Source organism: Panthera leo, chromosome B4, assembly GCF_018350215.1.
Source record: "Panthera leo isolate Ple1 chromosome B4, P.leo_Ple1_pat1.1, whole genome shotgun sequence".
In the NCBI taxonomy this organism is placed as follows: Eukaryota; Metazoa; Chordata; class Mammalia; order Carnivora; family Felidae; genus Panthera; species Panthera leo.
In genome coordinates, this window is record NC_056685.1 from 52,276,219 (window position 1) to 52,302,814 (window position 26,596).

The window sequence follows — 26,596 nt, forward strand, 5'->3', positions numbered from 1 at the left end:
AAGGCAAGCATTAGGCCTGTTGGCTGAGAATAATCTGATGTGAACAGCTGTGAGAAAACAGAGGCTCCCAGTATTTCATTCATTCCCTCAGCCCAGTTTTATTGACTGTTTCCATTGAGGGCTTTATTCTGCTCATCTCCTGTTTTGTGTGTCTTCTTCAACAAGTGGAGAACAAATGGAAGGGATTGAACAATTCAAAAACTAATCAGTGTCAAGTCAGTAAGGGCTTAAGAGGCTATTTAGCATCTTGCATTTCTGTTTGCTTGATTGCTTATTTTTGAGAGGTAACCTAGGACAGGAGTTTGGGTATATGTTCTTGACCCAGATTGCTTCAGTTCAGATTCCAGCTCCACCAGTTGTTGGCTGTGTGTTCCTAAGCCAGCTGCTTAACCTCTCTCTGTCTTAATTCCCTGGTCTACAAAAACATGAGTGACTGGATCTATCTCATGGGGCTATGAGGATCAAATGAATTAATGTATGTAAAGCCCTCAGGACACATGCCATATAAAGGTTTCCTAATAATTCTAGCCTCCTTCAGTTTTTTTAAGTTTCTAGGGTGAAATTAATTACCATCTTAGAAACAGTGTCAGAAATTGTCACACTGATTACTCAAGAAGACAGGAATAGGGTCAAGTATGTTGGGGCTGGGGCAGGGCAAGATAATCACGTATGTCCAGGTAGTAGAGGGTTAGACCACAGATAAAAAAATGTAAGAATCATTAGGATGCAGGTTTCAGTGATTGATCTTAAAGTAGGTCTTAAAATTCCCCAGGTGACACTGGATACCCCTCATTGTGAATAAAAAACTGTCCCCACTGCTGTCAAGTGACAAGTTTTATCCTGTTTCATTGCTCCCATTTACTTTCCTCCTAGGATGGCATTAGTCTGTGGTCCTGTCTTTTCTGGTGTAGTCCATTTTCACAGCGATCAAATGGACAGTGCTAGACATCAGGGAGGGAGGAGATAATGGTTTGTCATCTCAAAACATATAACACATTTTGAGGGGCGCCTGGGTGGCTCAGTCGGTTGAGCGTCTGACTTCGGCTCAGGTCATGATCTCGCGGTCCGTGGGTTTGAGCCCCGCGTCGGGCTCTGTGCTGACAGCTCAGAGCCTGGAGCCTGTTTTGGATTCTGTGTCTCCCTCTTTCTCTGACCCTCTCTCTCTGTCTCAAAAAAAAATAAATGTTAAAAAAAATAAAAAAAGAAGCCATGTAACACATTTTGGAAAAGGGATGCAAGCTCATTTTGAAAAAGAAAAGGAAAACACAGATTCCAGTGGGATTTAATTCTGACTCATAACAAAAAACTTGATAGGCATTCAACCATATAGTTCTCTGCTTTATTTGCAGAGATAGTGTGATGTCCAGTGAGGCCTAGAAAACATATATTTTTGTTCCTCTCTACATGTTTTTTCAAGTTTGCTTCAGTAACTAGAGAGCTGAAAATAGTTATTTTTGAGGTGGTTCTATACAGTGTTTCTTATATCTGGGATATATGGGTTTTTATTTTTTATTTATTTCATTTTTTTAATGTTTATTTTTGAGAGATAGAGAGATAGAGAAAGATAGAGAGAGAGAGAGAAGGGGAGGGTCAGAGAGAGAGAGGGAGACGCAGAATCGAAAGCAGGCTCCAGGCTCTGATCTGTCAGCACAGAGCCCGATGCAGGGCTCGAACTCATGAACTGTGAGATCATGACCTGAGCAGAAGTTGGTTGTTTAACCAACTGAGCCACCCAGGTGCCCCTTATATCTGGGATATTTTAATGTGCTAAAATACGTCAATTCTAGATGCATATGTTACCATGCTGTGGACCATTCAAAGCAGTGTAAGTTGATGTTTTGCTCAGTAGGGCTTGCTGGCTATGGTCTGTGTCAGAGGCTTGGACTTTATTATTTATGCTCTTTAGGAATATGGGCAGCTTTTTCTAGCTCTTCAGGCTAAGGATTGAAAATTAAATTTCTAGAGAAAAATAACCCTTGGATAATAATTTTGGAGAATGGCTAAACTTTCTGTCCTGTGTATTTATTCAGTTCTTATCAAGTGCCTAATTTGTGCCAGTCATATTGATGCTGAAGATGCTGGATCTAATGATAGACTTTTTATTCCAGAACACTTCATTAAGGTTCTAATTTGGTTGGTTTCCTGTGCCACTGTGTTCATTGTCATTGACTTTCTCTTTATGCTTATTGATCCCTTGGACTACATATGCTTTTCCCCATAATTGTCAGTCTGAAGTGGTTTTCTTCTCATAAGAAATGCCAGGTCACTGTTGGGGAATGTTAAACAACTTAACGGTGATTGTATCCTCAAAGTGGTCACTTCGTCTTATTTTGCTTGGCTTGTTTACCATCTGTCTTTGTCTCGCAAGTAAGAAATCTTAATATCCATCTTAGTGTGTGGTCTCAAGTTTGGAAGGAATTGCTTGTCGAGACTTTTAGAAACATTAAGAGCTCCTTTGGATCATGTACCTATCAACACAATGGAAAAATGGCCCCAGACTCTCTCCGAAATTGCAGTTAATTTATATGAAAAATGAAGAATCTACCAGGAGAGCATTTTACTACTTGGTGATAATTTAGCTTTTAAACATTGTGTTAAGAGAGAAATCACTAAGCACAGCAATAGCAGCAATGTTTCTACCATAACAGACATTTCTAATTAATTCTCTGGCCATTAAACCCTTCAGGCCAATCTGCATGAGCAATAAAAAGGCAGGGAGAGGATGATGGAGAAAGTTTTTCTTTTTTGACTGTCAGTTTTGCCAGTCATATTTTTTCATTTTTCTGAGGCGCACATGAGGAGCTGCAGAAATGGCTAGGGAAAAATTTTAAAGCATCAATGGACTCTCTACATAGCTATTAAAATAAAAATACCACCTGCATATAAAAGAATTAAGTGATTCTGTGGAACTTACTAGCTCTTAGTATTCCTGCAGTAATTCTTTTGTTACAATAACTTCCTGCAAAGAAGACTCAGTGACAGTTGCTGAACTTGTCTAGAAAGAAGCAGTGTGACTCTGGTTTTTTTTCCAGAAGATGATTTTGAAACAGGAAGATATATTTTCCTTTGGAATTGTGTACACAGTTATTTCTCCAAGAATGCCAAACTGAATGTTTTTCATCTCTCTCTTCCTTCCAGTTTCAGGGCATACAGTGTTTGCCTTCCACAGCTCCAGATGGGTAAAGGCTTACTGCTTTCCCTTAGCATCTTTCTTTAACTCTATGCTTGGATGAATCTTAAGCCAAATTTGAATAGGGATTCACTGTTTTGCAAGTAGCGGCTAGTGAAGCGACAGTCTATTGCTTTCACATTAAATGGTGTCTAAATTTGCTGAGGTTGAGTATCAGCACCTTCTACTGTATAGATAGGAAATATCCAGGACTGGCTCCCTGCCTGCCCGAGGCAACGGCTGAATGGAAGTGCATAAAAACAATGTCTGACTTTTGTCAATTCTTTACAGTTTGTGAGTTACGTTGATGTACTTTATAGTGTTGCATCTTGACAGCCCTTTGAGGTAGGCACGGCAGGGATTATTACTGTGTCCCCTTTATAGGATGAGGAAATCAAAGTTTGGAGAGATTAAGAGAATTCTCTCAGGTCACTCATTCAGTAAGCAGTGGAAGCAGGACTGAAACTCAAGCTTCTGAAGCTCTTCTAGTCTTGCCCCTGCCCCCCCCCCCCCCCATTAACTCTATGCCACGTTGCCCTCAAGCTATAATGGGGTTTTCAGATACTCAGAAAGACGCAGCAGTAGCATAAATTGTAACAACAGATTAGGGAATGAGAGGATGAGGGCTGAAGGTTTAACCCTGCTATTTCTTACTGACCTTAGACCTTTTAGTCAGGTGATTCTGCTTATCTCCAAGAGCAGTGTTCCCCCCACCAAGAACCCCACAGTGGTATAGTCCAGAGTTTCAGAAACATTTCTTTGACTTGTGGGTTAGAAGCTCTAATTTGTCTTATCACTATTCTCTTACGAAGAACTTGATAGAGAATACTGGCCAGTATTATTTGTCAAGAAAATCATGACTTCAGTCCCGTAAAACACTTAGTACCCAATGAATGGAATGGTTATTTTCTGTATTTGAAATTCTTTGACCCTGTAAGGTTTTTAAAAATTTTTTTTATTTTTTAATGTTTATTCATTTTTGAGAGACAGAGAAAGAGCATGCGCGGGGGAGGGGCAGAGAGAGGCGGAGACACAGAATTGGAAGCAGGCTCCAGGCTCTGAGCTGTCAGCAAGGAGCTCAAGGCTGGCTTGAACTCACGAACCACGAGATTATGACCTGAGCTGAAGCTGGACGCTCAACTGACTGAGCCACCCAGCCGTACCATACCTTGTAAGTTGTTATTGTGATAACTTCATTTTATAAATCAAGGAGCAAAAAGGAATTAGGACTTCCTAATACACTGTAAGTTCAATACAGTAGCTCCTAAATTAAAAAAAAATTTTTTTTTTTTAAATCTTAGTGTGAGCTGGGGCAGAGAGGCAGAGGGAGAGGGAGAGAATCTTTAAGTAGGCTCCATGCATACCGCGGAGCCCAACATGGGTCTTGATCCCATGACCCTGGGATCATGACCTGAGCTGAAACCTAGAGTCAGACACCCAGCTGACTGAGCTACCCAGGCATCTCTAAACTTTTTTGATGAATTCGTATTCTAGTACAATACACAAAAATCGAAATTCCAAAGAATGAGGCAAAAAATATAAATAGCATTTTCCGTGTTTTCTTTTTTGTTCCATGAATCAGTTTGGTTTATTCCCTGGATTATGTGCAACCCTCACTGGAAATTGCTGTTCTAAAGAACAAAGAAAAATATTAATGACAGACTATATTGATCAAGAACGTATGAAACCTTGTCATGTGTTCTATAACTCATTTTCTCTGGTCCTAATCAAATGCCGATTTCCAAGAGCACATGTTAAGAATTAGAGCTTTTAGACATGCTTCATTCTAAAGAGAGAATTGATACAATGAAGTAACTTGAGAAGATTAAAGATACTATACTAAACAATTATGAGCTACTTTAAGGGGCAGCATATAGACAGAATCCCTATGTATGAGACTGTGACAATTGTGAGGTTCTAAAACTTTCTCAGGAACTGCTTTAATGACATCCATATATATATGAAAGAAAGTATCCAGGAGAACATGGAGAAAATTAAAATTTTGTAGAGAATGAAAGCAAGCCCAGGGATAATTTCTAAGCACGTACATAGGATATTTATAGCCTCATTGTCTTATTTGTTCTTATCACAGCCCTGTGAAATAGGTGTTATTATTCCAAGTTTTTGATAAGAAAAACAAAGTTCAGACTAAGTGACCTGCCTGAGATCACTCACTCACTGAAGGTGGTATCAGAACTTCCAGCCCGCCTGCTGATGTCCTCACTGACAGGCTGCCTCACTGTCTGCCATACACCTGAGTATAGGTCTATTCTTGGCATTCCTGAAGTTAACATTGATGAGAGGAAGCTCCTAAAGTGAGTGTCAACCTACACAAAGAGGTAAAGGGAGGCAATAAGGTGCCTTGACTTACCAGGAAGTGAGTTTATTTGGGGAATAGCAGAGGAATTGCAATTTGGGGCACGAACTATAGCAAGCTCAAGGCGCGTCCTGAGGGTTTTGGGGCAGGCCATGTTTACGGGCCACAAGTGCAGAGAAACGTTAGGTTAGCAGGAGTCTAAACAGCAAGTCCATTGGCTTGAGGATGGGGATAGGTTCTTGGTGGCTGTTCATTGATTGAGCGATAAGTTTCAGTTTGCTGTAAATTAAGCATTTATGGGAAACTAGTCTCTTGGTCATTGAGTTTGTTTTCCTGAGGACACATGCTTGAGATTCTCCTTTTCTATCCTTGTTTCCATTTTATATTGAAATCCTTTCACACGAGGAGGTTGCACACTTCTTTCCTGCAAAGGACTGAGGCCAGCGGCAGGGCTAAGAATCATGGAAAACATGGTGAAAGACAAGTTGGAGTCAAAACAAAATTAGAAGAAAAAAAATGTATGAAAGACTCAGCAAAAACTTGCATAAACAGAGAAAATATTAACCATATTTGGCAAGAAATATTAACCATGTTTTGAAAAATAAGCTTTTTTTTCAATTCTAGGTAAAAATGTTAATGATCTGAAAGAGTACGTTAATGAAGTTTAATTATCTGCACAGATGGGAGAGTAGCCGTATATACTCTGACTTCTCTTTGCTATTTTTCGTTTATTCTTTTACCTCCACATTTTATTCGCATTTTCCTCCTCTCATCCATGAGCACCCCCTCTGATAATAGTGCTTACTGTGTGCCAGGCACTTCTTCGATGTGTTCAGTATATATCCTGTTTCTGGCCGTATACTTAGAAAATAACCGGGGCACCTGGGTGGCTCAGTCGGTTAAGCGGCCGACTTCGGCTCAGGTCATGATCTCGTAGTCCGTGAGTTCGAGTCCCGCGTCGGGCTCTGTGCTGGCAGCTCGGAGCCTGAGGCCTGTTTCAGATTCTGCGTTTCCCTCTCTCTGACCCTCCCCCGTTCATGCTCTGTCTCTCTGTCTCAAAAATAAATAAACGTTAAAAAAAATTAAAAAAAATAATAAAAAGAAAATAACCATGGTTTTGCATACATACCCTCCCCCCCCCCCGCAAACATTTGATTGTGAAAAATTGTCAAAATACAGAAGAATTGGAAGAATTGTGCAGTGAACACCATCTAGATTTTGCCAATAACATCTTGGTATATTTACCTGATCATATATTCATTCATTTTTCATCCCTGTATCCATACATTGTTAATCTTAATTTCTAGATGCATTTCAAAGTAAATTGCAGACATTGGTGCCCTTTACTTCTAAAACTTCAGCATGCATGTTATTAATTAGATTTTCATATTTGTTTATAGTTGTCTTAGTTAAAATTTACAAGCAGAGAAACGATTGACTTTTAAGGATACTCTTCAGTGAGTTTTGACAACTGACATGTAAGTATTGTTAATTTACATGGATGTTAGTGTGTTCTATAGCTTTTTCTGTTTTTTGTTTTTTTGTTTTTTTCTACTTTTTCTCACCAACCTCTGTGTATAGGATGTGTCTTTGCTGTCATGGTATACCTAGTCAGCTGCTGACCATGCCTACTTTTAGAGTAGTAGTGACTGTTAGAAGTAATCCATTTAAAATATTAAGGAGTGCCCTTCTAAGGCATTAGATGACCATGAAGGTTTTTCATTCCTTCCACATTTACTAAGTAGCTATTCAGTGTCTGCGGTGTGATGGCATTGGATTCATTGTGATGATCCGTTTTCTGCCATCAGTACTCAGAGTTTTTTGAGGAGATAGTTAGCAGTAGTTCTTTTTTTTTTTAACTTTTAATGTTTATTTATTTATTTTGAGGGAGAGATGGAGGGAGGGAGAGAGAGCTAGAGAGAGGGAGAGAGAAATAGCACGCACGGGGGAGGGGCAGAGAGAAGGAGAGACCGAATCCCAAGCAGGCTGTGCACCATCAGCGCAGAGCCCGATGCAGGCCTTGAACTCACGAACTGCAAGATTATGACCTGAGCTGAGATCAAGAGTCAGATTGCTTAACTGGCTGAGCCCAGGCACCCCAGTAGTAATTCTTTTTTTTCTTTTCAAGAGTAAGTTTTATATTTCTTTTCACACTGATGTAAAACTGAAGCTCCTTAAAATATGCAAAGGGAACGTTTAAAATGCATTAGCTTGTTAGAATTAATAATGAATATGGAAACCTGCTTAATGGAAGTATATGCTAGCTTGGTGTTTAGAGGAGATAATAAAAGAGCTAACACTTATTGAGCCTTTAGTACATAGCAACCACTACGCTGAGCATCTTACAAACATCTCACTATCTACCTCGCAGGGTTGTTGTGATAACTTTCCTTCATTTTATGGATGCAGAAAACTAAGGTCAGAGGGGTTAATAAATTGCCCAAGAGCAGATAGAATAAAGGCATTGTGGAGTTTGGATTTATAGCCTTCTGTCTTTGGAGCCAGTGCCATGAGCATTTGTATACTGAGAATCAGTGGAGAAGAACTCCAGTGAGTGGCAAATATTTTGACCTAATGAATCCTGGTAGATTGCCATTTTTGATTCTGTGGAAACTCTGTTTCTCCTCCTCTTCCTTCTTTTTAATGTTGTTTATTTTTGAGAGAAAGATAGAGAGAAAGAATCCCAAGCTGGCTCCACGCTGTCAGTGGGCTCGATCCCGTGAACCGTGAGATCATGACCTGAGCCAAAATCCAGAGTTGGACACTTAACTGACTGAGCCACCCAGGTGCCCCAGGAACTCTGTTTTTTCAATGCCCACATAAATTGACAAAACCACATGATAGAAAACTGCATGGATATTGCTGCTCTCTTCTGCATTTTGTATGGAGGTGCATATTGCATTTTCTGGGCCTGATGTTCTAGCATACTCAGATAGAAAGGCCAACAGAACTAAGATGATGGTGTCCTCTTTAGTTTCTGAAGAGGGTGGACTAGAATGGAAGGGCAGAAAAAAAACTGGTGATAGGTCATCTGAGGAGGAGGTGAGAGGTCCTAGTAGTTGCTGGGATACTGCTGCAGGGGTAGCTCTCTGGAATTCTTCCCAGTGTTTCTTAATGAGGGATGGATTATCCTCACAGACACTTGGAAACATATAAGGGCTTTCAGTTGTCAGTGATTTAGGAGTGCTGTGAAATTTAATACCCAGGGTCAGAAATGATAAATATCTTACGATGCCTGAGTCAGGTTTACACAGAGCAGAATGGTCTTTCCTCAAATGCTAATTCTACTCCTGTTGGGATGAGGAATGGGAAAAAGCACAAAGAAAGCTAGAAAGGATTCTGGGAGTAAACTGGATGTATCTTTTTTTTTTTTTTTCTTTTTGGTGAGAAAATTTGGATTTAGCCAGTGGGACTCAGTTTAGATGATCCCAATTTTGTTGACAACATCCAAAGCATCATAGTTGGGAGCCAGTTGAACATATGCTTTTTTTCTCCTTCAGAGTGAGGCCTGATCAGAGTGTTGACCTTGGCCATGTCAATGTCATAGAGCTTCTTCACATCCTGTTTGATCTGGTGCTTGTTGGCCTTGACATCCACAATCAACACAAGTGTGTTGTTGTCTTCTATTTTCTTCATGGCTGACTCAGCAGTCAGGGGGAACTTGATGATGGCGTAGTGGTCAACCTTGTTTCTCCTCGGGGATCTCTTTCCAGGATACTTGGGCTGCCTTCAGAGACACAGTGTCTTGGGCTGTTGCAATGTAGGTGATTTGTGGATCTTTTTTTTATGACTGTGGATGCCTTTCAGCACCACTTTCTTGGCCTTCAGAGCCTTTGCTTTGGCTTCAGCTTTGGCTTCGGCTTCGGCTTCAACTTTGGCTTCGGCTTTGGGAGGGGCAGGGGCTTCCTTTTTCACCTTCCAAGCCATCTTTGTGAAAGGGCCCGGATGTATTTTTGACATACTTTGTTCATATGGTCACAGTGTGCTTCTGTGTGTATGTGGTGTGTGTGTGTGTGTGTGTGTGTGTGTGTGTGTGAGAGAGAGAGAGAGAGAGAGAGAGAGAGAGAGAGAGAGAGAGATGGAGGGAGAGATCTTGGAGAGTTTTGTGTTACATTGGGAAAATTATTGAATTCCCTCATGCATGTTGACATTGACATGACCTGCTAGTGATTTAAAAATTGGTTATGATGAATTGTTCTTTTAATGCACTGCCAGAATTTATTTGATGTCATTAAAAAATGTTTTTATCCTTATTTATAAATGAAATTTCTTTTTCTTTAAAAAAAATTTTTTTTAATGTTTATTTATTTTTGAGAGAGAGAGACAGAATGTGAGCAGGTGAGGGGCAGAGAGAGGGAGACACAGAATCTGAAGTAGGCTCTAGGCTCCAAGCTGTCTGCATAGAGCCCGATGCGGGGCTCAAACCCACAAACTGTGAGATCATGACCTGAGCGAAGTCGGACGCTTAACCAACTGAGCCACCCAGGTGCCCCTGAAATTTCTTTTTCTGAATTATATTTATTATATTATGTTAATAAGAACATGATAATGCATAAAATAATCCATTTGGTTGAGAATAGATAAATTAGGAATTATTTGCACCTTAAAAGTTAGGTGTAATTTGGTTGTTATATTGTCTAGGTCTAGTGTTTTTATAGAAACAGGACCTTTGCTATCCAATGTGGTCTGTGATTATTAATGTCTTTGAACTTTTTATCTACTATTTGGTCAAATATAGTATTTTTTTATTTTGGTGGAAAATCAGCATTTCTCTAAGTTTTCACATTTATCACTGTCTTAGCTTGGGATCCCTAGAACACAGAGGCTGAAGCAAGGCTTTAGTGCTAATGTTTTATGGGGAGATGCAATCCCAGGACAGTGAAAGAGAGGGAAAAGGGAGCCAGGGAAGGATGGGAAGCAAAGGCAAGTTGGTGCATTACGAAACTTTCCAGTGCTTCCTCAAGGGTGAAGGGCATCTCCAGACAGGTTGTATGGAAAACATGTTGTAATAGTCTGTTGGAGAGAGGAAGAGAGGTGGATTTATGTGCGAGTGAGCTCCCATCTCCTTTCTCTCATTGGTCAGTGTTTGCCCTGTTGGGAGTTTACTCTCTGGCCTTCCAGACTGCAACACCTGGCCTCTTTGCTGTGGAAGCTGTATCCCATTTCTGTGGAATGCCAGTGTTTCAAAGCCCTCATTGGAGTCCAGCGTGGTAGGAGGAGTCAGAGCTTATATGGAACTCATTGAGTGGTGCCGAGGGGACCTGCGCTGCTGTGGTTTCTGTCATGATGGGAAGGTGTGGGGGGGAGGCATGTTTCCAGAGCCTGGCCCAGGAGAGAACGAGAAGGTCAGGGGTATCTGAAGATGAAGTGTTGGCGACCAAAGCAGTGGCAGCTGTGTGGTTGAGGAGTCCAGGAGATGGGTACATTCTTGAGAATCTGAAGTAACCCTTGAAATGTGTCTGAAACAATTTCCATAGATTTGTATATATATTTTTTATGATTTTTAAATCACTTAAAAAATCTGGAGTTTTATCACAATCAAAAATAAATAAAAAGGGGCGCCTGGGTGGCTCAGTCAGTTAAGCATCTTGATTTCAGCTCAGGTCATGATCTTGCAGTTTGTGGGTTCGAGCCCCGTGTTGGGCTCTGTCCTGGTGGTGTGGAGCCTGCTTGGGATTCTCTTTCTCTCTCTCTTAAAATAAATGAACAACCTTAATAAATACATAGATAAATAAAAATATCTGTGGTTATCACCTTTTTTATCTTAAGGTTGTATATTCTTGGTTTTTTCTTTTTTTTCCCCATTAAACGGGCTTGCTGAGGGTTTGTGTATTTAAAAAAATATTTGCAGAAAAAAGTACTTTCAGAGAAACAGTTTTACATATTTCTTATTTCTTATTGCATTCTGATAAAATTTCAATTTTAATTTCTAAAATTATTTCCTTGAGTTTGGTATTTTTTGTTATATTTTTAATTTCTTACATTTACTACTTTTTTTAATATTAACATATATTAAGGCATTTAATGGTATAATTTTGCCTTTGAGTATAGCTTTACCTGTGGCGCATGAATTTCGACATCAAGTAGTCTCCTTTTTATTATTTTTGAGACAGTATACAACTATAATTCTGAAATCAACAGGGTCCTTCTGGAGTGACAATTTCTGACCCAAGGAGTGGCACTACAGTTTTTTAAGGAAGATTTGGGTGTATTTGTAGGTCTTTCCTGACACTCTTGACTCAAACTTTCCCCTGAGAATCATTATAAAAATAATTTATAATAATGATGATTTTAAAAAAAAGTGCTTGACATAGCCCTAATACAGTTCTGGGTCAATAGACATGGCAAATCAACTTGGTATTGCTCTTCTTTGGGGAAATAGTCACTTGTGTTGTCTCTCACATTCACAACAATTGATTCCTTCACAGTGATCTTGGTGTTCTAATCTCATAGCTATTTTCACCTTGTAGATGTTTTGACTTTGTATACATGAAAATACACATTTTAGTCAGACTTATACAGACATTGGTAACCTTTCATTAATAAAATAGCTTTTGGAGTAAACTCTATTAAGCAAATTAAATTCTTGTCCACTCCACCATTACTGCTTATTGTGATTAGTGAGCCAGTCCTGTCTCTTGTGATTGACTCTTTTGGCCTCTTCCACTCTGGGATCCTATAATCTTTATTGAAATAATGGGACCTATTCCAAAGGTGGCTTTCCCACATATCTTGATTCACAGGGTTCAATCCTCATAGTGCTTTTCAAAGACCTCAACATTTAAATATTTATCAGTGCTGTGTAAAGACCTGGGGCCTTCTTGGGAGACATAATTTGGGATAGATAAATGTATATAATAATTTTTAGTTTATTATTTCTGTCTCTCTGGCTCTTTGTATTTTTTTCTGCTACATTATATAATCTGGTATCTCAGCCTCATTTAGCATAGGCCACCATCAAGTCCAGATTTGAGTTAAGCAACTAAGAAAACAATTGGAAACAACTGGGATTACCTAGAACTAGTACATTGGATCCAGCATTTTTGGCATTTGTTTCCATATTCATAACCTGACTAGATCTAAAGTTATGTTCTTCTCCCTCTAACATCCTCAGAATTCATTTTCACCTTATTCTCCAGATTTCTGGTAATAGAAATTAACCAATTAGTGTCATTTTTCTTATTGTAGATTCATGGTTTGACTTTGTAATTTGCCTCAAAGGGCATGCTGGAATATATCTCTACTTTAAGGTATAGAAGCAGCAAAGAAGGGGACATGGGGAGAATTAGCGCCCCTTGAGAAATAACTACATTAGGTAAGGTATTTACAGTCAGGGCTTCTGTAGTAAGTCAGGAACAGACTTAGTGGAAGAGAGAACTACTTCATCTGGCAAGGGAGGATTAGTGTTTTTGAAGGTTTGGGGGTACCACTGGACTCCATGCTAGCTCTTAGGGCCTTACGCTTTCTCAGTTGATACCCTAACTTAAGAGAAGGGCTGTGAAATCAACCTGCCTTGCAATTGTGCAACTTAAGGTCACACTCTGTGTTTGACTTTTAGTGATCTCAGCCAGTCAACTGTAAGATACAGGAGACTCTTTTTTAGGATAGTCATAGAAACCCTTTATTTGATAATTATGCCTGAAGTTAAGAGTTTTAAATATCGAGCTTGGCATTTTCTTTCTTGAAGCTTTTTTTGTGAGGAAGCAGGGATGATGCGGTATTGCCAACGATAGGTTCTGTATTCCAGGTTACTACAGGTGATCTTCTGCCCCGTGTAAAAATGAACTACCAGTCCTTTAAAATCATGAGATCTTCACTGCCTTCAAACCCAACCAGGAAGAAAATCAAAGATTCCTGTTTTGTTGTGTTTTGTTTGTTTGTTTGTTTGTTTTGAGGCTATGCTGACTGCAAACTCTTTGACCAGTTACTCTGGCTTATTCTTCTTAGTTTGAATCCTGTCTTGCTAGTTAGAACAGAAAGGGCTTTATTAAAGGGCATTAGGTAGCTCACAGAATCTCTGGGATGGCCAGATAATCGGGCCTTTACATTGGAAATACAAATAAATTTCAAGTTGTACCAATTATATCTAATGGGAATTCTGTCTATCCCGACTATCACGGCCCTAGTATTGTTTCCTTTTACCCTGAAGATAATTTCCACTAAGATTGTTTTGCAGAAATATGTATTCAATAGTTTCCTTAATCCTTTTGGCTCATGTTACTAGTATAAAAGTCAGGCAAAGATATTAAAAGTGAAAGGTAAAGCCTACCCTCGCTTTTAATTGGCAAGGAAACACTGCATTCAACGTTTTATAAACACTATGCTGTTACAAGGCCAGCGACTGATGCATTGGTTCTTTCTTCTGCCTAAAAAGACCGGCAGTTGACTCTGATTTACCTTTGGGTGAACTTTTGTTTTTCATAGTAAGCAGATTTTTTTTGCTCTGAGGTTACAGAGTTAGTGCTTTTACTTTTGTTTTTTAAGGAAAATAATTACCCCAGTGCCTTTTGATTTTCCAGCTCTGTTAGCTGTTAGTAGAAAGGTAGAAACCCAGTTTCTGTTTTATTAAAGCGGAATCCTTCAGAAAATGAACATTGACAAACGACTGTTTTCTGTACTCTTTCAAAATGCCTATGGGTCTAGTGTGTAGCATTTTTGAATTAAAAAAAAAAATACCCAGGTAATTAATGATTTTAGCTGAAGTGACCAGAGTCCCAGCATTCAAAATCTTTCAGGCAAGGGAACTCTTGTTTCTATTTTTAAAAAATCCTTCAATATCAGAGAAAACAAAAATGAAAGGAAGGCCCAACTATATTGGCTGTTTATTCTGGCTATGTTGATCAGAATTTCTCAGTTCTCTCCTTCTCTCCTTATTTGTTGTTCTCTTAGAAGCAGACCATCATTTTAGAAAATGTATACAGTTCAGGAAATTTCAACTCATGCAAAATCGTTACTTAATCTGCCTTGAGTTGAAATCCTGTGATGTTCCATCTCTCTCCAGGAAATCTTTCAAGAGACTGATCTCAAGTAACTGTTTATACACCCTTTAGTGACTTAAAAAATTCCTAATGGTGAATGATCATTAATGGATTAGTCTGAAATTTGAGATATGCAGGAGTGAAGTGAGGAAGGAAGTTGTAAATAGCACGTGACTCTTAGGTCTGGACTCCATTGCAAAGTGCTGGTGAGAATCCTGTGGATGTGCAGAAGCAAAGTCTTTCCCCATCTCAGGTCAGGTTCCTGAGGACAGACTCTGAGACTCTGAGCTTTCTCTGCAGGAGATTGTTGGATGGTTTTCTCATAAATGCCTGTTAGGGAAGTGAAGGAAGCAGGATACAGTAGAGAGAGGAGTTCAACTATGATAGCGTTTTAAAAAAATTTTTATATTTCTTTTTTTTTAAGTATATTTTTAAATGTGATGCAGAGGTTTATTTTCTTCTTTTCCTTTCTTCCCTTCTTTCCTTCTCTTCCTTTCCATCCTTCCCTTCCTTCCTTCTTTCTTTCAAATTTTAATTCCAGTGTAGTTAACATATAGTGTTGTATTAGTTTCAGATGTGATTCAGCAGTTCCATACATTACTCAGTGCTCATCAAGATGAGTGCATTGCATGATCCCCTTCACCTATTTCACCCAATCCTCCCCCCACCCCCCTCCCCTCTGAACCATCACTTTGTTCTCTATAGTTAAGAGTCTGTTTTTGGTTTGTCTCTTTTTTCCGCCCTTTCTTTTGTTTCTTAAATTTCACATATAAGTGTAATCATATGGTATGTCTTTCTCTGACTGGCTTATTTAGCTTAGCATTTGCAAATGGCAAACTTTCATTCTTTTTATGGCTGAATAATATTCCACTGATGTGTGTGTGTGTGTGTGTGTGTGTGTGTGTGTGTGTATGTGTGTGTGTGTGTATACCACCTCTTTTACCATTCATCTGTTGATGGACACTTGGGCTGCATCCATAGTTTGGTTACTGTAAATAATGCTGCAATAAACATGGGGTGCACATATCCCTTCAAATTAGTGTTTTCATATTCTTTTGGTAAATACGAAGTAGCATGATTTTTGGATTGTAGGATAGCTCTAATTTTAATTTTTTTTAAGTTTATTTATTTTGAGAGAGAGAGAGAAAACGCGAGTGTGTGTGTGCAAGTGGGGGAGGGGCAGAGAACAAGGGGGAAAGAGAATCCCAATCAGGCTCCATGCTATCAGCGCAGACTCTGATGTGGGGTTCGTTGTCACAACTGTGAAATTATGACCTGAACCAAAATCAAGAGTTGGATGCTTAACCAACTGAGCCACCCACGCACCCCCTAATTTTAATTTTTTGTGGGAACTTCCTTACTGTTTTCCACAGTGGCTGCACCAGTTTGCATTCCTGCCAACAGTGCACGAGGCTTCCTTTTTCTCCACAGCCTCTCCAACACTTGTTGTTTCTTGAGTTTTTGATTTTAGCAATTCTGACAGGTATGAGGTGGTATCCCGTTGTGGTTTTAACTTGCATTTCCTTGATGATGAATGATATTGAGCATCTTTTCATGTGTCTTTTTTGGTCATCTACATGTCTTCTTTGGGGAAATGTCTGTTCATGTCTTCTGCCCATTTTTTAATTGGACTGTTTGTTGTTTTGGTGTTGTGTGAAGTTCTTTATATATTTTGTATGAGAGAGTTTGAATGGTGGCTTTGGTAATTCAGTGGGTAACCAGGGATTTAGAATGGCCATTTGGTTATGTTTCGAATTGAGGCAAAGGCTCAAGCCTTTATACCCCATCATTGAATGCAAGCTACCCCTAGGAGAGGGGGAAACTTTGGGTAAGGCAGATTCCTTCTCCTGAGGGCAATTCCTAGAAAGTGACACAGGCAAGAGTCCTGGCAACTGGGAGAATGATTGTGTTGGTGCTGCAGTGGGCGAGTCTGGGCAGGGCAACCCCAATATACACTATACACCACTTTTTTTCATGACTGTATTTGCCATTACATTCTATTCAAAACAGTAGTAGTCTTGGGGTTTTATTTTCTGAAACTGAAAATATTTCAGCTTTTGTTCAATCATCTTAATTTTTCTAGAAGACATGCCAAGTGGGAAAGCAACATGTATCATAAAAAACGCAAAGGGTCTGAGATTTTTGCCCTACTTGTTAGCTTGCCACAGATTCATAGAACAACAAGTTAGCTTGCCACAGATTCATAGAATCTGGAAGAAGACATGAGATTCCTGGGTCAGAGACAAAGAACTTTATTAATCATGGTACAACAAACAATATGAACTTTATACTCACACAATTCTTGTGCTCCTAAGTCCCACAGAGGTGATGTGGAGCAGCCCATATGGATATTGTATATGGAATGGGTTTGTGTTCCAGCTGAGGAACTCTTAGCTTCAGAAATTCAGAATTTAGGAGGCCTTGATATTTCTTAGTGGGCTGCAAGCTAATGTGCTCAAACGTTACCCTGCATAGATAAACACAGGTAATTCTGTAATGACTTCTCATTAGTGTGTGGTTTTTGTTACTTAAAATTTGGGCTCAGATTCTTAGGATGAGATGTCAGAAGCTTGTGTCAGTTGTTGGATTACTTTATTACTTATGGTGAAGGTGGATGTGAGGAAGGGGAGGTTTGGGAGAGAAGATGGAAGTGTTATTCAAACTGTAAGACATTCTGCAGTTGTAATGGCATAACTGATGGGGGTGGTTGTTCTGGCTTTCATCTTCTCTTTAGCTATCTTCTGGCCAGGGCAGAGGGTTGGTAACAATAATAGTCACTCCTGGCCACCACCACTATTGTGATTTCTAGATGATACCTTCATCTCAGAAACACCAGTTTGGAGTTGGACACAGGTCTGGCCCTGTCTCTTTTGTTGGATCATCTGAGTTGACCGTGGCTGTACAGCAGCACTTAAGACTGGTGAGTCTATACTTGGCAGCTGCAATGTGCACAGAGGCTGAGAGCATCAGACTTTGTAGAATGCTTCAAAGCTGTGATTCCACATTACCAAACCTAGGTCAAGGACACCCGCCCAGGCTTATTTGTATTTACCTTGGAGGGCCAGGTGGCCATCCCCTTCTGTTTAGAGATGAATTGTTCTGTCTGACCAGATGCACTATGAAGCCTTGGCAATGATACAGACATTTCTAGTTAATAGAAAATTTGAAGTTATTTGTTGGCATTGTCACTTGAGTCCAACAGTTTAGATTTGAGCCTTGAAAAATTTAATCTTTAATCTTATCATATCTAATTATATAATTCCCATTATAGGAATTGCTGTTAGAAACTGTATATAAAAAGTGAGAGATTCCTTGGGTTAATTTCCTAGGTTAGTCTATTGTGGCTTCACTTTGTAAGTTCCTGGGGATGTGTTTCAATGAGATATAGTCCATAATGGCCATAGGGGATTATGAGAGGAGATTCTGAAAGTGTATGTATGTAAACAAGGAAAAGTCTAGTGTACACATGAAAATGTGTATTAGTTCTGTTTTAAAGATAGAGGAACTGTTGTTTAGAAAAGAGGGATAACTTGGCCAAGGTCATAGAACCCTAAAGCGACAGAGTTGAGATTTGAACGTAGCTCCAAGTCCTTGTTTTAAACCACTATAGTATAACCTCTGCCCTTGTGCTTTGAGATTGCTTCCCATTCCATGGAGCAGCAAGAATTGTAATGGTAGTGATTGAGCTACCGTTGAATGACCCTTTCACAAAACTTGGCAGAGCTCTGTAGAAGCTCAGGGCTGCATCCATAATGCCACACCCCTGAGTCCATTAGTAGTAGAAATTGTTTTTCTTGAATTGGTTTGAAAAGCTTATGGCTCACAACTTAAGTTAATAAATTTTTATACCAATCACATAAGTATGTGTAAGGCACTGTGTTAGGCTTTTTGGAAACAGAAAATAATGTATAATTTAGGCAAATGATATCAGCAAATGAAAAAATAAACAGTTGCGTACGTAAAGATTCACCCATTCTTTGAAGATTTTCAGGCTAATGCAGCCCCTTAAGGGCTGCTCTTACAATTAGCAAAATAATATAATTATCCACAGGGTATAGATACGAGAGGTGTTCTGAACACACAGGTACCCCAATCCCACAAACTCCCAAAGCTTTGTGATCTTTTCTGAAATGTAATGTTTAGAGATTAATTCTTTTGAGGTACATGTAGTAGCTTTTTAGACTTTCTGAGTGATCTGTTAAAGTTCCAGACTTTGACTACATGGAGGCGAACACCAAGGGAAGGACACCTTAAAAACTTTGCTGATACCCAAGGGAAGAGAATTGGCCCCTCGCTGGGAGCAGCACCCTTTGGATTGAAACTGACTAGGCAGTAGGGACAGGTAAGGTTCTCTGGGATGGAAGATACCTCACCTTCTAGCTTGGAGCCCTTGGCTTTGCCCTTCCTAAACGCATCTTATGCAAGCTCCAAATTTTCTAAAATTTTACTATAGAATATATTGTTTGCTTTTCACATCTGTTTCTATATTGCCATATAATTGCTCCCTTGCTCTGTTGAAAAACATGTCTTTGTTGCAGACATGCACATGTGCACCCATCCCAAACTCCACAGCTAATGCAAGATGATCTCTTGGACTTCATTGTCTATTATGGCACTGGTTAGAGGTCAGGGTCGGTAAGTGAAGTTTATGTCTTTTCTTGAATTATAACTTAGTAACATAGTGAGGGGATTAAAGAACTCTGCAAATGAAGTGGCAGAGTTAAGTGTATCTGCCTCAAAATACAGCACTTTGTTCCATACCCAAGAGCCTCTCTGTTTTGCTTTGTTAAAAGGAAACATGAGCATCAGGGCCCAGAATATAAGCTTTTCCTATTCCATAATTCATCTTAGTTTGTCCCTAAGTGTGTAATAAAAATGGAACCTTAGTTTCCTTCAGGATATTCTGATTTCTGAATTCTTCTGGAACTCTCTAGGGAGAGCATTCCAACTGCCTACAGATTTGTTTATCTCAGGATCTCTAATCCCTTCTGAGACAGTAGGATTGGGCAGCATGGTGTCAGAAAGGCTAAACATTCTTGTCCACTGTAGTGTTTTGAGGGAATGCTGTTCTTCATGGATTGAAACCACTGCACAGGAGCCCCTTGGGACCAATAGTATTGGGTCGTAGGGCTTAAATTTGCCATTGCTAATATGTTGGACTTCTCAGGTCCGTAAGACTGTGGCGTGATTTTCCATTTTATTTGATATCTGTTCACTTTTGTAATCACTTGATGTTGCTCTTGCTTAAAGAGAGAAATAATTTGCCACCACGCTAATTATGTTGCAGCGGGAACTGTGTAGGAATGCCAGCCTGGTACAGTTTTTATTTATATTTTGCTTCTGTTCTTCCCATGAGTGTGTTATCAGGCTCATTCACTGTAATGATTTAGAGCACCCAAGATTCAAGTGTTGCTTTGCTTCCCTGCCTTCACCCCGCTCCTTCTGTCCTTCCCCTCCATTGTCCTTTTTTCTACCCTTGTTGAGTCTTTAGGCTGAGATTGGAGTCATACTGGTTAATGTCTTTCTGCAGATGGATCTCTGACTACATTTCACAGTGAAATTTCACAGTGAAATCGAATCTGAGGGTTTCACAGTCTGTTTAATCTACAGCTGCTCTTGGCTGTTACTATCAAAATGAGCATTAAAAAAAATTGGTCAAGTATATGACATGAATTCAAGATTGCCATCCAGCCGAGGGTTCACTCAGCCTTAAAAAAAATACCTTACTTGCTAAAAGAGTTTCCATTTGAATACCAGAAAGCACCAGCGATCTTTGGGTCCTATGTTAATTTTGTATTAAAAGATCAGTCTCCACACTCTCATTTTATTGAGGCCCAGATGAATTCCATCTCCATGACGGGGGCTTGCATTCCAGGAAAATTTGCATGCCTTTTCTCTTTTTCCTGCTTTTTCATGGATATATTTCAAAATCATTGTGGTCTAAATGTTTAAATCTGGAAGAACCAAAGTGATAAAGAGCTGGAATTGCTTTATATTCTACCATCTGTTTTACCATTTGTCTCGGATAATGAGAGCATTGAATTGAACTTCCCTACCTATTTCTCTTTAAGGCTGTGATTTAGTGTATACCAGAAAGTGATGAACCATATGTAGGTCTTTCTGGCCAGTAAGAGTTAGTTGACAAATATTTTATGATGACCTTCTATTGAGCAGTAAGTTATATAGGAGGGCAGTTCAATGATCTTTGTACAGGTTATATAGAAAAACATTTATAAATACACCACGTGGTAAAAGGAAGGTACTTCCTGCATAGACTTAAGGCTGCATTTGGAAGGGATTCCCTTCTGTTTGCTTATTTGGGTACTATCAAGCTGGTTAATGTTTTAAAAATATTTTAGAAGGGACACAGAGGAAAACTTACAAAAATCTCATTTCTAAGCCCCTTACTTCACTAGGGACATACAGCAGGCTATGGATTTTGACTCTAGGCATATAAACACCAAAAGAAGACAGCTGCTAGTTGCTGTAAAATAGTTAAATTCTCCATCTGGTTTGCAATATGGGGGAAGATTTGCTGCAAATCTGGATTGAATGCCATGCCCCAGTTAGTTTACAAATATAGTACGTCCTTTAGTTATAGAACATGAAGTGTGGTCCTAAGTGCCAAAGAATTAAACTCTGTTACAGGTATTCAGCAAAAAGGGAGTAAAGATAAAAGCAATACCACTTTATGTAAAATTTGCTCTACTTAATATCTAAAAGTGACTTTTTACATCCTCAGGAATCTGACAAAGAATGGAAAAATCTTAGGCCTAGTTTAAACTTGGGCAGATAGTGAAATGAGAAGAAGCACAAAGGTGTTTGTGCTTGATGTTTAGAATTGAAACTGGCCCAATACATAAGGCAACACTTTAAATCCGGTATTCCTTCCTTTGAGAAAATTATTTTTCTTTAACAAAACAACTCATATTTTTATTTAAAATATTTTTTTAGATTTCTGTTTTTTATTGAGATATAATTGATATATAGCATTATATATGAGGTGTACAACATAATAATCTGACAGTTGTATGTGTTGTGAAATGATCACCACAATAAGTCTAGTTAATATCATCCATCATTGGACAGTTACCAATTTCTTTTTCTTCTGATGAGAGCTTTTAAGATTTCCTTCCTTAGCAACTTTAAAAAAAAAGGTTTATTTATTTTGAGAGAGAGTGCACATGCATGAGCACATGGAGAGAGGGAGAGAGTGAATCCCTAGCTGACAGCACAGAGCCCCACACAGGGCTTGATCTCACAAACCGTGAGATTATGACCTGAGTCTAAATCAAGAGTCAGATGCTTAACCTAGTGAGCCACCCAGGTGCCCCTCTTAGCAACTTTCATTATACAATATAGTATAATTAGCTATAGTCACTGTACTGTATATTACATCTCCGGGACTTAATTTTATAACTGGAAGGTTGTATCTTGACTCCCTTCATCTGTTTTTCCCATCTTCAACCTCTCTTTGCCTCTGGCCACCACCAATCTGTGAGTTCACTTTTTTTTTGTTTTTAAAGATTCCACATATAAGTGAGAGCATACAATATTTGTCTTTCTTTGACTTCTTTCACTTAGCATAATGCTCTTAAAGTCCATCCATGCTGTTGCAAATGGCAAGATTTCCTTCTTTTTTTTATGGCTGAATAATATTTTATTGTATAAATACACCATGTTTTTTAAAATCCATTCGTCCATCACTGGACACTTAGGTTGTTTCTGTATCTTGGCTACTGTCAATAGTGCTGCTGTGAACATGGAGGTGCAGATATCTTTTTAGAATTAGAGTTTCTGTTTCCTTATGATAAGTGCCCAGAAGTGGAACTTCTGGATTGTGTGGTAGTTCTGTTTTTAATGTTTTGAGGAACCTCCACACTGTTTTCCACAGTGGCTGCACCAATTTACATTCTGACCAACAGTGTGCGAGAGTTCCACATCCCCACCAAAATTTGTTATTTATCTTTTTGATAATAGCCATTCTAGGAGGTGTCCATTGCTATCTCATTATGGTTTTGATTTGCATTTCCCTGATGATGAGTGACATTGAACACCTTTTCATGTACCTGTTGGCCATCTGTATATCTTCGGGAAAATGTCTGTGTAGGCCCTCTGCCCATTTGTTAATTGGTTTGTTATTTTGGTGTTGAGTTATATGAGTTCTTTATATATTTGGTATATTAACTCCTTATCAGATATATGATTTGCAAATAATTTCTGCCATTTGGTAGGTTGCCGTTTCATTTTTTTGATGGTTTCCTTTGTTGTACAGAAGCCTTTTAGTTGGATGTCATCTCACTTATTTATTTTTGCTTCTGTAGCCTTCGCATTTAATGTCAGTTCCAAAAAAAATCATTGCTGAGACTGATGTCAAGGAGCTTACTATGTTTTCTTCTAGGAGTTATATGGAATTCCAGTCTTATGTTTAAGTCTTTAATCTGTTTGAGTTAATTTTTGTGTAGGGTATAAGGTGGTGGTCCAGTTGCATTCTTTTGCATGTGGTTGTCCAGTTTTTTGAGCACCATTTATTGGTTAGACTATCTTTTCCTCATTGTATATTCTTGGCTCTTTTGACATAAATTAAATGACCATATATATGTGAGTTTATTCCTGGGCTATTTTGTTCTTTTAATCGATGTGTCTGTTTTTATACCAGTACCATAGAAGTTTGAATTCTATAGCTTTGTAATATAGTTTGAAATCAGGAAGTGTGATGCCTCTAGCTTTGTTCTTCTTTCTCAAGATTGCTTTGACTATTGGGGCCTTTTGTGGTTCTATACAAATTTTAGGATTGTTTATTCTATTTCTGTGCAAAATGCCATTAGAATTTTGATAGGGATTGCGTTGAATCTGTAGATTTCTTTGAATAGTGTGTCCATACTAATTGAACTAATTGGTGCAATACTAATTAACTAATATTAATAGTACAATACTAATTCCATAAATATGGAATATCTACTTATTTGTGTCTTCAGTTTTTTTCATCAAAGTTTTAGAGCTTTCAGCATACAGGTTTTTCACCTTCTTGGTTAAATTTATCTCTAGGTATTTTATTCTTTTTTTTTTTTTTTTAAATGTTTACCCATTTATTTTTGAGAGAGAGAGAGGCAGAGAGCGTACACAAGTTGGGGAGGGGTAGAGAGAGAGAGAGAGGGAGACACAGAATCTGAAGAGGGCTCCAGGCCCCGAGCTGTCAGTGCAGAGCCTGATGCAGGGCTCAAACCCACATACCATGAGATCGTGACCTGAGGTTAAGTTGGGCGCTTAACTGACTGAGCCACCCAGGCACCCCAGATATTTTACTTTTTTGATGTGATTGTAAATAGGATTGTTTTCTTTCTTCTTTAAAAAAAATTTTAACATTTATTTATTTTTGAGAGACAGAGCAAACAGAGCATGAGTGGGGGGAGGGGCAGAGAGGTGGGGGCGGGGTGGGGGGGGTACACAGAATCCAAAGCAGCACAGAGCCCGACACGGGGCTAGAACTCCTGGACTGCAAGATCATGACCTGAGCCGCAGTCGGACGCTCAACCGACTGACCTACCCAGGTACCCCAGGATTGTTTTCTTAATTTCTCTTTTTGATAGTTCATTATTAGTGTATAGAAAGCAAAAGATTTTCACATACTGATTTTATATCTTGCAACTTTACTGGATTTATTAGTTCTAACAGCTTTTTGGTGGAGTCTTTAGGGTTTTCTGCAAATAATGAGTTTTATACCTTTTCTGATTTCGATGTCTTTTGTTTTCTTGAGTAATCGCTCTTGCTATGATTTCTAATACTTTTTTAATAAAAGTGATGAGGATAGACATTCTTGTCTTGTTCCTGATCTTAGAGGGAAAAGTTTCAGCTTTTAGCCATTGAGTATGTTGTTAGCTGTGGGCTTGTCATGTATGGTCTTTATTATCATGAGATGCATTCTCTCTGTACCTACTTTGTTGTGAGTTTTTATCATAAATGGATATTGAATTTTCTCAAATGCTTCTTCTGTGTATTTTGAGATGATCATAGGATTTTTATATTTCATTTTGTTAGTGTGTTGTATCATATTGATTGATTTGCAGATACTATCTTTGCATCCCTGGTATAAATCCCACTTGATGACGATGTATGATTCTTTTAATGTATTGTTGAATTTGGTTTGCTAATATGTTGTTGAGGATTTTTGCATCTATGTTCATCATGGATATTGTCCTGTAATTATCTTGTGTTTTTGCCTGATTTTGCTTTTAGGGTAATGCTGGCTTCATAAAATGAGTTTGGAAGTGTTCCCTCTTCCTCTGTTTTTTGTAAGAGTTTGAGAAGAATTGGTATTAATTATTTTAAGTGTTTGATAGAATTTACCAGTGAAGCCATCTGGTCCTGGACTTTTGTTTTTTGGGGAGGTTTTTGATTACTGATTGAATCTCTTTACTAACAGTTGTTCTCTTCGGATTTTCTATTTCTTTATGATTCAGTCTCGGCAGGTTTTATATTTCTTAGAATTTATCCAGTTCTTCTGGGTTGTTCATGCTTAGAATATTCTGTGCCTGTAAGTAAGGAAGTGCTAAAACAATGATGGAAACATGTCAGAAAGAAATGGAGTCCAGCTTGAATGACTCCTATTAGTCAAACTGGGGACAATCTTAGCATTAAAATAAATACTGCTAATAACAGGTATAATTCATTAAATAAGATAAAATTCTGTGAGTGATATTGATATAAATAAATGGGTAAGAAGGAAAAAGTTTTCCTTATAATAGTTTTCCAACTAATAAATGAAGGAGGATGGTAACCATCATTGTAATAATTGGGTAAGGCAAAAATCATCAATGCATGCTGAAACTAATGATGGAAGTTTGATGAGGCATTGGTTATTTACATACTCTTAAATATGTTTTTATTTTTATTTTTTAAAAAATATTTTTTGAGAGAGAGAAAAAGAGCAAGCATGGAGGAGGGGCAGAGAGAGAGGGAGAGAGAAAATCCCAAGCAGGCTCCATGCTGTCTGTGCAGAGCTTGACACAGGGCTCGAACTCATGAACGGTGAGACCATGACCTGAGCTGAAATCACGAGTTAGATACTTAACCGACTGAGCCACCCAGGTGCCCCTCAAAGTATGTTTTTAAAAATTTCTAATTACAAAGGGCAAAGTGATAATCTTATGGTGGAGAAACATGGGATCAAAGTTAACCTTACCAATATTGGACAAATAGTATCCTGTGTCTCCTGATGTGATGCCCTGAGGAGAACCAACATCAATTCTGTTGTATTTCTTTAAAAATTCATACCCCAAATCCAATTATGAAGAAACATCATGATTACCCAGCATCAGACAAACTCTAATTGAGACACATTCTATGTAATATTTGGCTTATCTTCTTCAAAAATATGAAGGTCAGGAAGGACAAAGAGGGATTATAGAACTGTTATGGTTAAAGAATACTAAAGAGTCATAACAGCTAATAGCAATTTGTGATCATGGCCTCTGGACCAGGTGCATGTTCTCTGTCTCTCAAATATGTACAGGGTACTAATGTTGAGTCAGTGTTAAAATCCTGATTTTGATAATTGTACTGAAGTTATGAAAGACAAAATTTTTGTTACCAGGAAATAATACTGTGAAATATTTAGGAGTAAAGGGGCATGATGTCTCAGCTTATTCTCAAATGATACATGAAATGCACACATACACACATATATATATAGAGAGATGAAGAAGCAAATGATAGTAATTATGGAATGTGATTGAAAGTCATGGAGAATTTCTTGCAACTTTTTGTAAGTTTGAAATTATATCAGAATTATATAAAAACCCAGTGTAGCCAGGTCAGAGTAAACAGGCAGTGGACATGTTTGTGGCCAGAGCCTTGTGGAATGTGTGGTCCCAGGGTAATGGGCAGAATGGACCGTCATGGAGGGCACTTCCTCAACAACCTGGGTCAGTGAATGAACAGTACAGTCAGTCAAGGAGGAAGTGAAATCTTCACTTGTTTCAGAAAGTTGAGGTAGGAAGATCTGATTATCACATCACCTCATGGTCCCACATTCAGGAGAGGTGGTCACTACACAGGATATGGTAAGATGAGCTAGGCCAATATGATTAGAACACTTAGAAAGCTAGGGAAGGGCTTTATTTGCTGTATAAT

General features: G+C 38.7%; 1 long non-coding RNA gene and 1 pseudogene across 1 annotated transcript in view; one reads left to right on the plus strand and one right to left on the minus strand.

Moving 5' to 3' along the window:
- Positions 1-26,596, plus strand: part of LOC122224304 — a 211,763-nt gene that overhangs the window by 21,175 nt on the left and 163,992 nt on the right. The gene's annotated exons all lie outside the window — the stretch shown is intronic.
- Positions 8,238-9,540, minus strand: LOC122224302 (annotated as a pseudogene).